Below are 14,183 nucleotides of genomic sequence, written 5' to 3' on the forward strand. Positions count from 1 at the left end.
CACAGCATGAAGACCCACCTGGACCCCCCGTCTCACTCCTCCATCATCCACCGGGAGAGTACGACCCCTCATCACACCTCTCCATCACCCACCTGGAGAATACGACCCCCATCACACTCCTCAATCACCCACCTGGAGAGTACGACCCCCGGGTCTCACTCCTCCATCACCCACCTGGAGAGTACGACCCCCCGTCTCACTCCTCCATCACCCACCTGGAGAGTACGACCCCCCGTCTCACTCCTCCATCACCCACCTGGAGAGTACGACCCCCCCCGTCTCACTACTCCATCACCCACCTGGAGAGTACGACCCCCCGTCTCACTACTCCATCACCCACCTGGAGAGTACGACCCCCGGGTCTCACTCCTCCATCACCCACCTGGAGAGTACAACCCCCAGGTCTCACTCCTCCATCACCCACCTGGAGAGTACGACCCCCGGGTCTCACTCCTCCATCACCCACCTGGACCCCCGTCTCACTCCTCCATCACCCACCGGGAGAGTACGACCCCTCATCACACCTCTCCATCACCCACCTGGAGAATACGACCCCCCATCACACTCCTCCATCACCCACCTGGAGAGTACAACCCCCGTCACACTCCTCCATCACCCACCTGGAGAGTACAACCCCCCGTCACACTCCTCCATCACCCACCTGGAGAGTACAACCCCCGTCACACTCCTCCATCACCCACCTGGAGAGTACAACCCCCGTCACTCTCCTCCATCACCCACCTGGAGAGTACAACCCCCCGTCACACTCCTCCATCACCCACCTGGAGAGTACAACCCCGTCACACTCCTCCATCACCCACCTGGAGAGTACAACCCCCCCGTCACACTCCTCCATCACCCACCTGGAGAGTACAACCCCCGTCACACTCCTCCATCACCCACCTGGAGAGTACAACCCCCGTCACACTCCTCCATCACCCACCTGGAGAGTACAACCCCCGTCACTCTACTCCATCACCCACCTGGAGAGTACAACCCCCGTCACACTCCTCCATCACCCACCTGGAGAGTACAACCCCCCGTCTCACTCCTCCATCACCCACCTGGAGAGTACAACCCCCCGTCACACTCCTCCATCACCCACCTGGAGAGTACAACCCCCGTCACACTCCTCCATCACCCACCTGGAGAGTACAACCCCCCGTCACTCTACTCCATCACCCACCTGGAGAGTACAACCCCCGTCACACTCCTCCATCACCCACCTGGAGAGTACAACCCCCCGTCACACTCCTCCATCACCCACCTGGAGAGTACAACCCCCGTCACACTCCTCCATCACCCACCTGGAGAGTACAACCCCCGTCACACTCCTCCATCACCCACCTGGAGAGTACAACCCCCCGTCACACTCCTCCATCACCCACCTGGAGAGTACAACCCCCCGTCACTCTACTCCATCACCCACCTGGAGAGTACAACCCCCGTCACACTCCTCCATCACCCACCTGGAGAGTACGACCCCCCGTCTCACTCCTCCATCACCCACCTGGAGAGTACAACCCCCCGTCACTCTACTCCATCACCCACTTGGAGAGTACGACACCATGTCACACTTCCCGATCCCTCATTGACTTGAGGGTGCCAGCATAGTGCAGTATTTCCCAAACCAACCGGTCCTTAGGACCCCCAGCTGTACCACATACTGCATTGATCTGTTTGCGTAATTATGTCAATGTTTGGTATGACAAGGAGTTGGCATGATAGCACAAACAGGGACAGGGCTACATTGATCTATTCCATTTCCAAAACTAGCACACCTGATTAAATGAGTTGTGATTAGTGGGGAAAAACCCTGCCTCAGTGGCACAAAGCAGGGGAGAACAGACAGCCCACTTGCATTGAGGATTTCAAGTAGGCCGACCGCAGTATTGCAGGCATTGTTTCCAGTAAACAGGATCCCCCATTATACTGAATAGGAATTGGCGATCTTTGTGGTCAATATATGTCGATATATTTATTTTTCTCAAACACAACCATGACATCAATAATTGCTTCTCTTTCACCAGATGTATGTCCTTAAAAACACACACAGAGGAAGTTATAAGGATAAATTAGTTGCTAATGGCAGCCTGCTGTCGGCATTTCAATTTGAGATACTCAGTGAGAGGGGGCAGCACTGAACTAGCCTGCAGCGTCACTTCCTAGAGTAGCTCAAACTGTGCAAACAATGTTTCCAAAAACTTCTCAATGTAGCAAGACTCCTTCATGTAGCAAGATGGCGACACAATGAAATGACACTTCCTGATCTTCAAATGCGCATGTCATCGATGGCTTTTTCACAGTTTATGGCATAAACCCTAGGTAAAACAAGTCAAATATACAATGTATACAATATACATGTATCTGCAAACTGTACTTTCACACACCCATATATGCATGATTAAACACACACATACACACACACAGCATTGCTACAGACACACACACACCCCTTCTCCCTCCCCGTCGTCCCCCTAAAGGCGGAGTCTCTGATTGGTTTAATTACTCACAGTGATCAGCCTGATGAGAAACCATCACACCGGGAGAACGAAAAACACCTCTCTTTCTCTCTCTGTGCCTACAGTATCTCTTTCCTTTCTTTCTAGATTTACATTTACATTGACATTTAAGTCATTTAGCAGATGCTCTTATCCAGAGCGACTTACAAATTGGTGCATTCACCTTATGACATTTCTGCTTCTCTTTCTCACAACAGTCTCTCTCTCTAGCTCCAGTGCTTTGTGATAACTGGTGTGCCCGTACAATGTTAAAGAATCACTCTCTCTCAGCCTCTCTCCTCCATGACCATACAGACTGGCATTGTTCTATCCCCCTGAAGGAGTACCCCTCGCCCCAAAAGTGACCCTGTACGACCTCCGTTATCTTCTCTTCTCTTAAACAGAGATCCCCAGCCGCTGATCGACACACTTCTATCCTGCACCAAATCTCTTCTCTTAAACAGAGATCCCCAGCCTCTGATCGACACACTTCTATCCTGCACCAAATCTCTTCTCTTAAACAGAGATCCCCAGCCTCTGATCGACACACTTCTATCCTGCACCAAATCTCTTCTCTTAAACAGAGATCCCCAGCCTCTGATCGACACACTTCTATCCTGCACCAAATCTCTTCTCTTAAACAGAGATCCCCAGCCTCTGATCGACACACTTCTATCCTGCACCAAATCTCTTCTCTTAAACAGAGATCCCCAGCCTCTGATCGACACACTTCTATCCTGCACCAAATCTCTTCTCTTAAACGGAGATCCCCAGCCTCTGATCGACACACTTCTATCCTGCACCAAATCTCTTCTCTTAAACGGAGATCCCCAGCCTCTGATCGACACACTTCTATCCTGCACCAAATCTCTTCTCTTAAACGGAGATCCCCAGCCTCTGATCGACACACTTCTATCCTGCACCAAATCTCTTCTCTTAAACGGAGATCCCCAGCCGCTGATCGGCACCAAATCTCTTCCTGTGAACACATCCATCCCTCTATCCTTGTTTCCGATCTAATTGACTTTACAGACGTCTTTTAATTAACAGAGGACCTGATTTGCATACGTCTGGGTTCATTTGCATACAGCCAGGGGAGATTTGCATATGGCTGTAGCGCCCCTCTTCTTGCATGCCTAAATACTTGACACAGAGCCTGGAGCAGCGAGGAATCTGACGTCAGAGGCTAGAGGGAGAGAGGAGACGGCAGGGAAAAAGGGAGAAAGATGGGGAGGGGGAAGAAAGGATGGAGTTAAGGTGGCTGAAAAACAGCTAAACAATAGGGAGGAGAAGAAGCAGAAGGTCGAGCAGGAGCTGGAGACAAACACCTTGAGATGTGGGGGTACACACACAAACATGCACACACACACACACAAACATGCACACACACACACAAACATGCACACACACACACAAACATGCACACACACACACAAACATGCACACACACACACACACACAAACATGCACACACACACACAAACATGCACACACACACACAAACATGCACACACACACACAAACATGAACACACACACACACACACACAAACATGCACACACACACACACACAAACATGCACACACACACACAAACATGCACACACACACACAAACATGCACACACACACAAACATGCACACAAACATGCACACACACACACAAACATGTACACACACAAACATGCACACACACACAAACATGCACACACACACAAACATGCACACACACACACACACACACAAACATGCACACACACACACAAACATGCACACACACACACACAAACATGCACACACACACACACAAACATGCACACACACACACAAACATGCACACACACACACAAACATGTACACACACACAAACATGCACACACACACAAACATGCACACACACACACACACAAACATGCACACACACACACAAACATGCACACACACACACAAACATGCACACACACACAAACATGCACACACACACACACACAAACATGCACACACACACACAAACATGTACACACACACACACAAACATGCACACACACACAAACATGCACACACACACACACACACAAACATGCACACACACACACAAACATGCACACACACACACACAAACATGCACACACACACACAAACATGCACACACACACACACAAACATGCACACACACACACAAACATGCACACACACACACAAACATGTACACACACACAAACATGCACACACACACAAACATGCACACACACACACACACAAACATGCACACACACACACAAACATGTACACACACACACAAACATGCACACACACACAAACATGCACACACACACAAACATGCACACACACACACACACACACACAAACATGCACACACACACACACACACACACACACACACACACACACACACACACACAACACACACACACACACACACACACACACACACACACACACACACACACACACACACACAACACACACACACACACACACACACACACACACACACACACACACACACACACACACACACACACACACACACACACACACACACACACACACACACACACACACACACACACACACACACACACACACACACACACACACACACACACACACACACAAACATGCACACACACACAAACAAGGCGAGTGTACAACTGGCACATAATACCTGCACAGATTTCGCCATCAAGCGCTAATTAACAGCGATAACAGGATAAAGAGATGCATGCTAAATATTCGTACTCATCCTACAAACAGTCACTCATTGGAGACACATAGGCTCTATGCAGATGAGCTGGGCGGGATCGGTAAATGAGACGCTGTAACGAGACGCAGTAACCTAACAAAACTTAGTAATGAGATGCAGTAATCTAACGAGATGCAGTAGACTAACAAGATCCAGTAACGAGATGCAGTAACCTAACGAGATGCAGTAACCTAACAAAACTTAGTAACGAGATGCAGTAACCTAACGAGATGCAGTAGACTAACAAGATCCAGTAACGAGATGCAGTAACCTAACGAGATGCAGTAACCTAACAAAACTTAGTAACGAGATGCAGTAACCTAACGAGATGCAGTAGACTAACAAGATCCAGTAACGAGATGCAGTAATGAGACCCACAGTCTAACGAGATGCAATAATGAGACCCACAGACTAATGAGATGCAGTAATGAGACCCACAGTCTAACGAGATGCAGTAATGAGACCCACAGACTAACGAGATGCAGTAATGAGACCCACAGACTAACGAGATGCAGTAATGAGACCCACAGACTAACAAGATGCAGTAATGAGACCCACAGACTAACGAGATGCAGTAATGAGACCCACAGACTAACAAGATGCAGTAGACTAACAAGATCCAGTAACGAGATGCAGTAATGAGACCCACAGACTAATGAGATGCAGTAATGAGACCCACAGACTAATGAGATGCAGTAATGAGACCCACAGACTAACGAGATGCAGTAATGAGACCCACAGTCTAACGAGATGCAGTAATGAGACCCACAGACTAATGAGATGCAGTAATGAGACCCACTGTCATGTTTTGTCTTATATTGTCTTGTCATTATGCTTTCCCTTCTGTTCGTTTCCCCCTGCTGGTCTTATTAGGTTCGTTCCCTTTTTCTATCCCTCTCTCTCCCCCTCCCTCTCTCTCCTCTCTCTATCGTTCCGTTCCTGCTCCCAGCTGTTCCTATTCCCCTAATCAATCATTTAGTCTTCCCACACCTGTTCCCTATCTTTTCCCCTGATTAGAGTCCCTATTTCTCCCCTTGTTTTCCGTTTCTGTCCTGTCGGATCCTTGTTTATTGTTCACCGTGCTGTGTCTTTGTATCGCCCTGTCGTGTCGTGTTTCCCTCAGATGCTGCGTGGTGAGCAGGTGTCTGAGTCTGCTACGGTCAAGTGCCTTCCCGAGGCAACCTGCAGTTCATTATCGAGTCTCCAGTCAGTTCTCGTGATTACGAGTGAAATTGTTTCTTATGCTTTATTTACCGCTCCGATTTGTCTAGGAGTATTGCTATTTCCTTAAACTGGATTAAAGACTCTGTTTTCGCCAAATCGCTTTTGGGTCCTCATTCACCTGCATAACACCCACAGTCTAACGAGATGCAGTAATGAGACCCACAGACTAATGAGATGCAGTAATGAGACCCACAGACTAACGAGATGCAGTAATGAGACCCACAGTCTAACGAGATGCAGTAATGAGACCCACAGACTAACGAGATGCTGTAATGAGACCCACAGACTAACGAGATGCAGTAATGAGACCCACAGACTAACGAGATGCAGTAATGAGACCCACAGTCTAACGAGATGCAGTAATGAGACCCACAGACTAACAAGATGCAGTAACGAGATGCAGTAATGAGACCCACAGACTAACGAGATGCAGTAATGAGACCCACAGTCTAACGAGATGCAGTAATGAGACCCACAGACTAAAGAGATGTAGTAATGAGACCCACAGACTAACGAGATGCAAAAATGAGTCCCACAGACTAACGAGATGCAGTAGCGATTCCATTCCAGCCATTACATTGAGCCCGTCCTCATATAGCTCCTCCCACCAGCCTCCTCTTACATTAAGTGTATCTACATATCAACCACTGATGCTACAGCAAATGGGTTCTATATAGGGAAGTTCATCTTGATAGACACATTCTGATCAGTCACAGGAGCCAGTCTGACCAATGACATTGAGAAATGGCACCCTATTCCCTATGAAGTGCACTACTTTTGACAACCAGTGCCCACTAAGAGGTGCCAGTCCAACCAATGACATTGAGAAGTGACACCCTTTTCATTATGTGCACTTCTTTTCTCTCTGCCCACTGTAATTCAGTTAATTGCCTTTAAATGGTTTAACTTGGGTCAAACATTTCGGGTACCCATCCACAAGCTTCCCACAATAAGTTGGGTGAATTTTGGCCCATTCCTCCTGACAGAGCTGGTGTAACTGAGTCAGGTTTGTCCCATTCCTCCTGACAGAGCTGGTGTAACTGAGTCAGGTTTGTCCCATTCCTCCTGACAGAGCTGGTGTAACTGAGTCAGGCTTGTAGGCCTCCTTGCTCGTTTTTTCAGTTCTACCCACAAATTCTCTATAGGATTGAGATCAGGGCTTTGTGAAGGCCACTCCAATACTTTGACTTTGTTGTCCTTAAGCCATTTTGCTACAACTTTGGATGTATTGTTGGGGTCATTGTCCATTCGGAAGAACCATTTGCGACCAAGCTTTAAGTTCCTGACTGATGTCGCTTCAATATATCCACATAATTTTCCTGCCTCATGATGCCATATATTTTGTGAAGTGCACCAGTCCCCCCTGCAGCAAAGCACCCCCACAACATGATGCTGTCACCTCCGTGCTTCACGGGTGGGATGGTGTTCTTCGGCTTGTAAGCCTCCACCTTTTTCCTCCAAACATAACGATGGTCATTATGGCAAAACAGTTCTATTTTTGTTTCATCAGACCAGAGGACATTTCGATCTTTGTCCCTATGTGCAGTTGCAAACTTTAGTCTGGCTTTTCTTATGGTGGTTTTGGAGCAGTGGCTTCTTCCTTGCTGAGCGGCCTTTCAGGTTATGTCAATATTAGACTAGTTTTACTGTGGATATAATAGATACTTTTGTACCTGTTTCCTCCAGCATCTTCACAAGGTGCTTTGCTGTTGTTCTGGGATTGATTCGCACCTTTCGCATCAAAGTACGTTCTTCTCTACGTGTTACTGACACATTGTCATACTGCTCTAACACCATTATGCTGACTGCACCTATTTGATACACACAGATATTACTGACACAGTGTCATACTGCTCTAACACCATTATGCTGACTGCACCTATTCGATACACACAGATATTACTGACACATTGTCATACTGCTCTAACACCATTATGCTGACTGCACCTATTTGATACACACAGATATTACTGACACAGTGTCATACTGCTCTAACATCATTATGCTGACTGCACCTATTCGATACACACAGATATTACTGACACAGTGTCATACTGCTCTAACACCATTATGCTGACTGCACCTATTCGATACACACAGATATTACTGACACAGTGTCATACTGCTCTAACACCATTATGCTGACTGCACCTATTCGATACACACAGATATTACTGACACATTGTCATACTGCTCTAACACCATTATGCTGACTGCACCTATTTGATACACACAGATAATCACACACCAACCCTACACACACTCTTCCCAGGCACGTGAACCACATTCTGACCAGTAAGCATTTTGACCAGTATCCAAGACAGACAGTTGTGCCGTTTAGGTTGCAAAATAGTTGGGAAGAGATTTTCAATGTACTGATTCATGGTACGTGGTTTATGAATTGACACACAAAATGACACTGGATTCAAAACGTAAAGTTTTTAAAAATTTGAATTATTATACACACACACAGCTTCATTAGTTAGCACACAGACACACAGCTTCATTAGTTAGCACACAGACACACAGCTTCACTAGATAGGACAGAGACACACTTGCTTCATTAGTTAGCACACAGAAACACAGCTTTATTAGATAGCACACACACACAGCTTCATTAGATAGTACACGCACACACAGCTTCATTAGATAGTATGCACACACACAGCTTCATTACATAACACACACACACACACACACACACACACACACACACACACACACACACACACACACACACACACACACACACACACACACACACACACACACACACACACACACACACACACACACAGCTTCATTAGTTAGCCCACAGACACACAGCTTCATTAGGTAGTACAGACACACTTGCTTCATTAGATAGCACACACACAGCCTCATTAGTTAGTACACATACACAGCTTCATTAGATAGCACACACACAGCTTAATTAGTTAGTACACACACACAGCCTCATTAGTTAGTACACAGACACAGCTTCATTAGATAGCACACACACAGCTTAATTAGTTAGTAGACAGACACACAGCTTTATTGGATAGCACACACACAGCCTCATTAGTTAGTACACAGACACAGCTTCATTAGATAGCACACACACAGCTTAATTAGTTAGTAGACAGACACACAGCTTTATTGGATAGCACACACACAGCTTAATTAGTTAGTACACACACACAGCCTCATTAGTTAGTACACAGACACAGCTTCATTAGATAGCACACACACAGCCTCATTAGTTAGTACACACACACAGCCTCATTAGTTAGTACACAAACACAGCTTCATTAGATAGCACACACATAGCTTAATTAGTTAGTAGACAGACACACAGCTTCATTAGATAGCACACACACAGCCTCATTAGTTAGTACACACACACAGCCTCATTAGTTAGTACACAGACACAACTTCATTAGATAGCACACACACAGCCTCATTAGTTAGTACACAGACACAGCTTCATTAGATAGCACACACACAGCTTAATTAGTTAGTAGACAGACACACAGCTTTATTGGATAGCACAGACACACTTCATTAGAGAGTATACAGACACACTTGCTTCATTAATGAAGGTCATTTCTCATTAGACCTGGGCTGCACAACGCTGGACGTCTGCCAAGAAGACCAGTGAAGGATGAGAGAGACGAAGGGGAAGGTTGGTGAAGGATTGCAGCTGCTCCACTCCTCTCCCTTTCACTTTATTTCTTGCTCTCTTTGCTCGTTTGCTGTTTAGGGAGAGTTTGACAGGGGTGTGTGAGTACAATACTGTATGTGGGGGTCTGGATCTTAAACTAGTGGGTCGGTTGGGGGTGGCCGGGCGAGGTTTGCGGGCAACGGGTACTGGCATGTTGCATCTGTCTGCTAATACCATGGGGAGGCACCATTTTGAATAAGAAGTCTCCCTCTCTCCATTTTGAAGAATAGGGGAAAGAGGGGGAATTGCACTCACTCTCTCGTGCACACACACAATCAAATATACATATAGTGATGGAACCATAAGTTTTTTTGGAGTCTCAGAAGTAGGAGATATTTACCTTGTAAACCTGGAGGAAAATAGATGTTTAGACCTATGGGTTAACATGATTTACATCCTATATACGTTCAATTAACACCACTGTGAAACACAGCCCTGATGTAGCAGCACGGTTCACCAGCTCTCATTAGAAAGTGTGATAAATTGTGGGTTGCTGAGTTGCTGAGGGATTAGTCCCTGTTACCTCTGTCCCTCTGCAGCCACTAACACGCTAGCCACTCCTTTTCTGTCACTCCCATTAGCATCTCCTCTTAGCCTCACAGACCCGATGTCTGCAGCTCCTCTACAGATCGATCCGGGGGCTGGCTTGTCAGTAACAATGGGCCGCTCAGTAACTGTGGGCCCTTCATCGGCTCCTTCATTTCATTGTGGGTAACATGCACTGTTAGGACTTCTGGTAATTAGTGTAAATGCAATTCAGCCGTGCAACACGAGGCAGCGATATCGCTTACTACTGGCTAATCAAAAACAGGCTAATGACTTGGCAATTAAAAGGCTCCTATGTGTGAATTAAATCTGCAGCTAGATGGTACTAGATCAGTAATGCAGTCAATAGTTCTATACAACTTTTCATATAAACAACTTACCAGTTTCATCAAGTTTGAAAATCAAACTTTTTCTCACATGTACCATGAGGAATAAGCGTGATCAGAAAATGGCTGACTGCCAGACACCTGATAGATTCTGCTATCATTCACTCCCACAACACCATAGAAGTCTCATTAAAAATGATATTGATGGTTGACATCTAGTGGAACCCCTAGGCAGTGCAACATCATTAATATTTCAAGGGGATTTAATTGGGGACTCATTGGTGAATACATACAAAGCTCAGATTTCTCACTTCCTGTTTTGATTTCTCCTCAGGATTTCGCTGCCATATGAGTTCTGTTATACTCAGACATCATTCAAACAGTTTTAGAAACTTCAGAGTGTTTTATATCCAATACTAATAATAATATGCATATATTAGCAACTAAGACTGAGGAGCAGGCCGTTTACTCTGGGAAACTTATTCATCCAAGCTACTCAATACTGCCCCCCTCCCATAAGTTAAGAGCATAAAAATATATACAATGCTTATAAAGTATGCAAAAAATATAAAGGTCTAATTTAACGACGTAACAGTTGAAAAAGGAGGAGAAATTGACAAGGAAATGACTATATACAACTTTCATCTTTATTTCTTGAAAATAACACGATATCAAAAGGTAAATTCTGTTATAATTAATACCAGTACAAACATGTATCCGACAGTGAATATACAGGACAGAGCATGACGACGATGATGTTTGGAAGTTGAGGATTATAGTTTGAAACTGAAACACATAAAACCTTTAAACACCACATATTACTGTTACTGGTTGATATCCAAGAAACGGCAAGAGAGAACAAGAGAAAAGAAAGTGGGAGAAAGAGAGAACATAGAGTTAAGGAGGACTTTAGTTTCAGGGTGCACAGTCTGATATAAAGAGACTTGATAACAATGAAATGTCTTCTGCTATGGTGATTGGCACCAGCCAGCACATCAGTAATAGGACAAGGAGTTTTCCAGACTATTTGACCTGACCAGGAAAAACTCAGGTCCCTGGTTATAGGCTATGGAGGTTTATCCTGGTCAGGTCACATGGTCTGGAAAAACTGAATTGTCACGGTTGTCCTTCCAGTTTAAAAGCATGTGCTAGCGGACAGTCTCCAATAAATAAAAGGCAATAGTGTTGTCCAAGGCACAGAGACATGGCACATAGCTAGGACCTGGAGTTTTTCCTAAACACTTGACATGGGCAGTAGAAACTGATTTAGTGTTCTCTGCTCAGGACAACGACCATGTGTGGATGAGTGGGTGGGTGGTACACTTATCTTTCTAATGTGCATAAATACTATTTACTTTAAATCACTCTTTAAACATCTGTATATAAAAAAACACCCCAAAATGACATCTATTATTTGGAATTGAAAAGGCACTGAGGGCATTTTGAAATCTATTTTCTGACAGTAATACCTGTACGACGATGCAGCCATGTAAAAATAACAATTACCACAATAGTACGAGGGATATGTATCGCTGTACTGTCACCAGCCCAAGGCTTAGAGCACAGGCTCCTCAATGACAACAGGAGAGTGTTCCCCTCACTCTGCATCATACACGTGTAGGACCAGGGGTTTCCTGACCATGTGACTTTACCAGGAAAAACTCATGCTCCTAGTTAGTCTATAACAACGACTCAAAGACCCTAGTTACAGCCTATAACAACGACTCAAAGACCCTAGTTACAGCCTATAACGACGACTCAAACACCCTAGTTACAGCCTATAACGACGACTCAAAGACCCTAGTTACAGCCTATAACGACGACTCAAAGACCCTAGTTACAGCCTATAGCGACGACTCAAAGACCCTAGTTACAGCCTATAACGACGACTCAAAGACCCTAGTTACAGCCTATAACGACGACTCAAAGACCCTAGTTACAGCCTATAACGACGACTCAAAGACCCTAGTTACAGCCTATAACGACGACTCAGAGAAGACTGTAGTTACAGTCTATAACGACGACTCAGAGAAGACTGTAGTTACAGTCTATAACGACGACTCAGAGAAGACTGTAGTTACAGTCTATAACGACAACTCAGAGAAGACTGTAGTTACAGTCTATAACGACGACTCAGAGAAGACTGTAGTTACAGTCTATAACGACGACTCAGAGAAGACTGTAGTTACAGTCTATAACGACGACTCAGAGAAGACTGTAGTTACAGTCTATAACGACGACTCAGAGAAGACCCTAGTTACAGTCTATAACTATGGCTGAGAACGTCCTAGTTACAGGCTGTTACAAGGGCCCAAGGTTTTTTCTGGTCAGTTCAAGTTATGGGGAAAAACTCCTGGCCCTACAGATGTGTCGACAATGTCCACTAGACTCAAAACCTCCAGTCCACCCCGACATTAAGTAACCCTGACATTATGCAATCCTGACCAATCCAACAGCATTATCAACTTCCATCACAATGAAACACTCCCCATTCACCATCTTCAACTGACCCCTCTCGGACATCATCAAACAGAACTCTGACAAAAGAATCAACTGCCATAGAATGAATAGATTTTATTTCTGTGTGTCATACTTCTAAATACTTAGCTGAATATCTGTCCTGTGCCTTTGCTGCTGTCGCGATGGATCCAGTACCACAGTTCTGGGGCCGAGTGTATAAAGCGCCCCCCAGAGTAGGAGTGCTGATCTAGGCTCAGGTCTCTCTGTCCATGTAATCTTTTATCTAAAAGGCTAAACTGATCCCAAATCAGCACTCCTACTGGGAATTAGAGTCCCTCAAGGCTAAACTACTTCCTCTCAAAGGGAACAGAAATAAAAGTTGTAGAACCTTCAGATAGCAGGTCAAATGAATAAACGATGTATTATAGGGGCTATATTAAAACGGATGAGAAATCTATATTTTACCCAAACAAAAGTTTGCGGGCACTTCTGTCACTGCTTGTATGTAATGGCACTGAAAACACAGCGTTATTTTGTTAACCAACCCGACAGATGAGGGACCTAAAGAACGACAGAATAACTGAAAACACACAGATTAAGGTTGCAGTACATTAATAGTGTTTACTTAGCCTGGTTAAACCTGAATGAATGCAAGTGA

General features: G+C 45.3%; 1 protein-coding gene across 1 annotated transcript in view; it reads right to left on the bottom strand.

Annotated features, from left to right (window-relative positions):
* Positions 1-11,690: 11,690 nt before the first annotated feature.
* Positions 11,691-14,183, bottom strand: part of LOC123999545 (septin-9-like) — a 20,421-nt gene continuing 17,928 nt past the window's right edge. Inside the window, exon 6 of the mRNA XM_046305432.1 lies at positions 11,691-14,183. This exon is cut by the window's right edge and continues 430 nt beyond it. The gene's annotated coding sequence lies outside the window, so the exon portion shown is untranslated.

Source organism: Oncorhynchus gorbuscha, linkage group LG16 (assembly GCF_021184085.1).
Source record: "Oncorhynchus gorbuscha isolate QuinsamMale2020 ecotype Even-year linkage group LG16, OgorEven_v1.0, whole genome shotgun sequence".
NCBI lineage: Eukaryota > Metazoa > Chordata > Actinopteri > Salmoniformes > Salmonidae > Oncorhynchus > Oncorhynchus gorbuscha.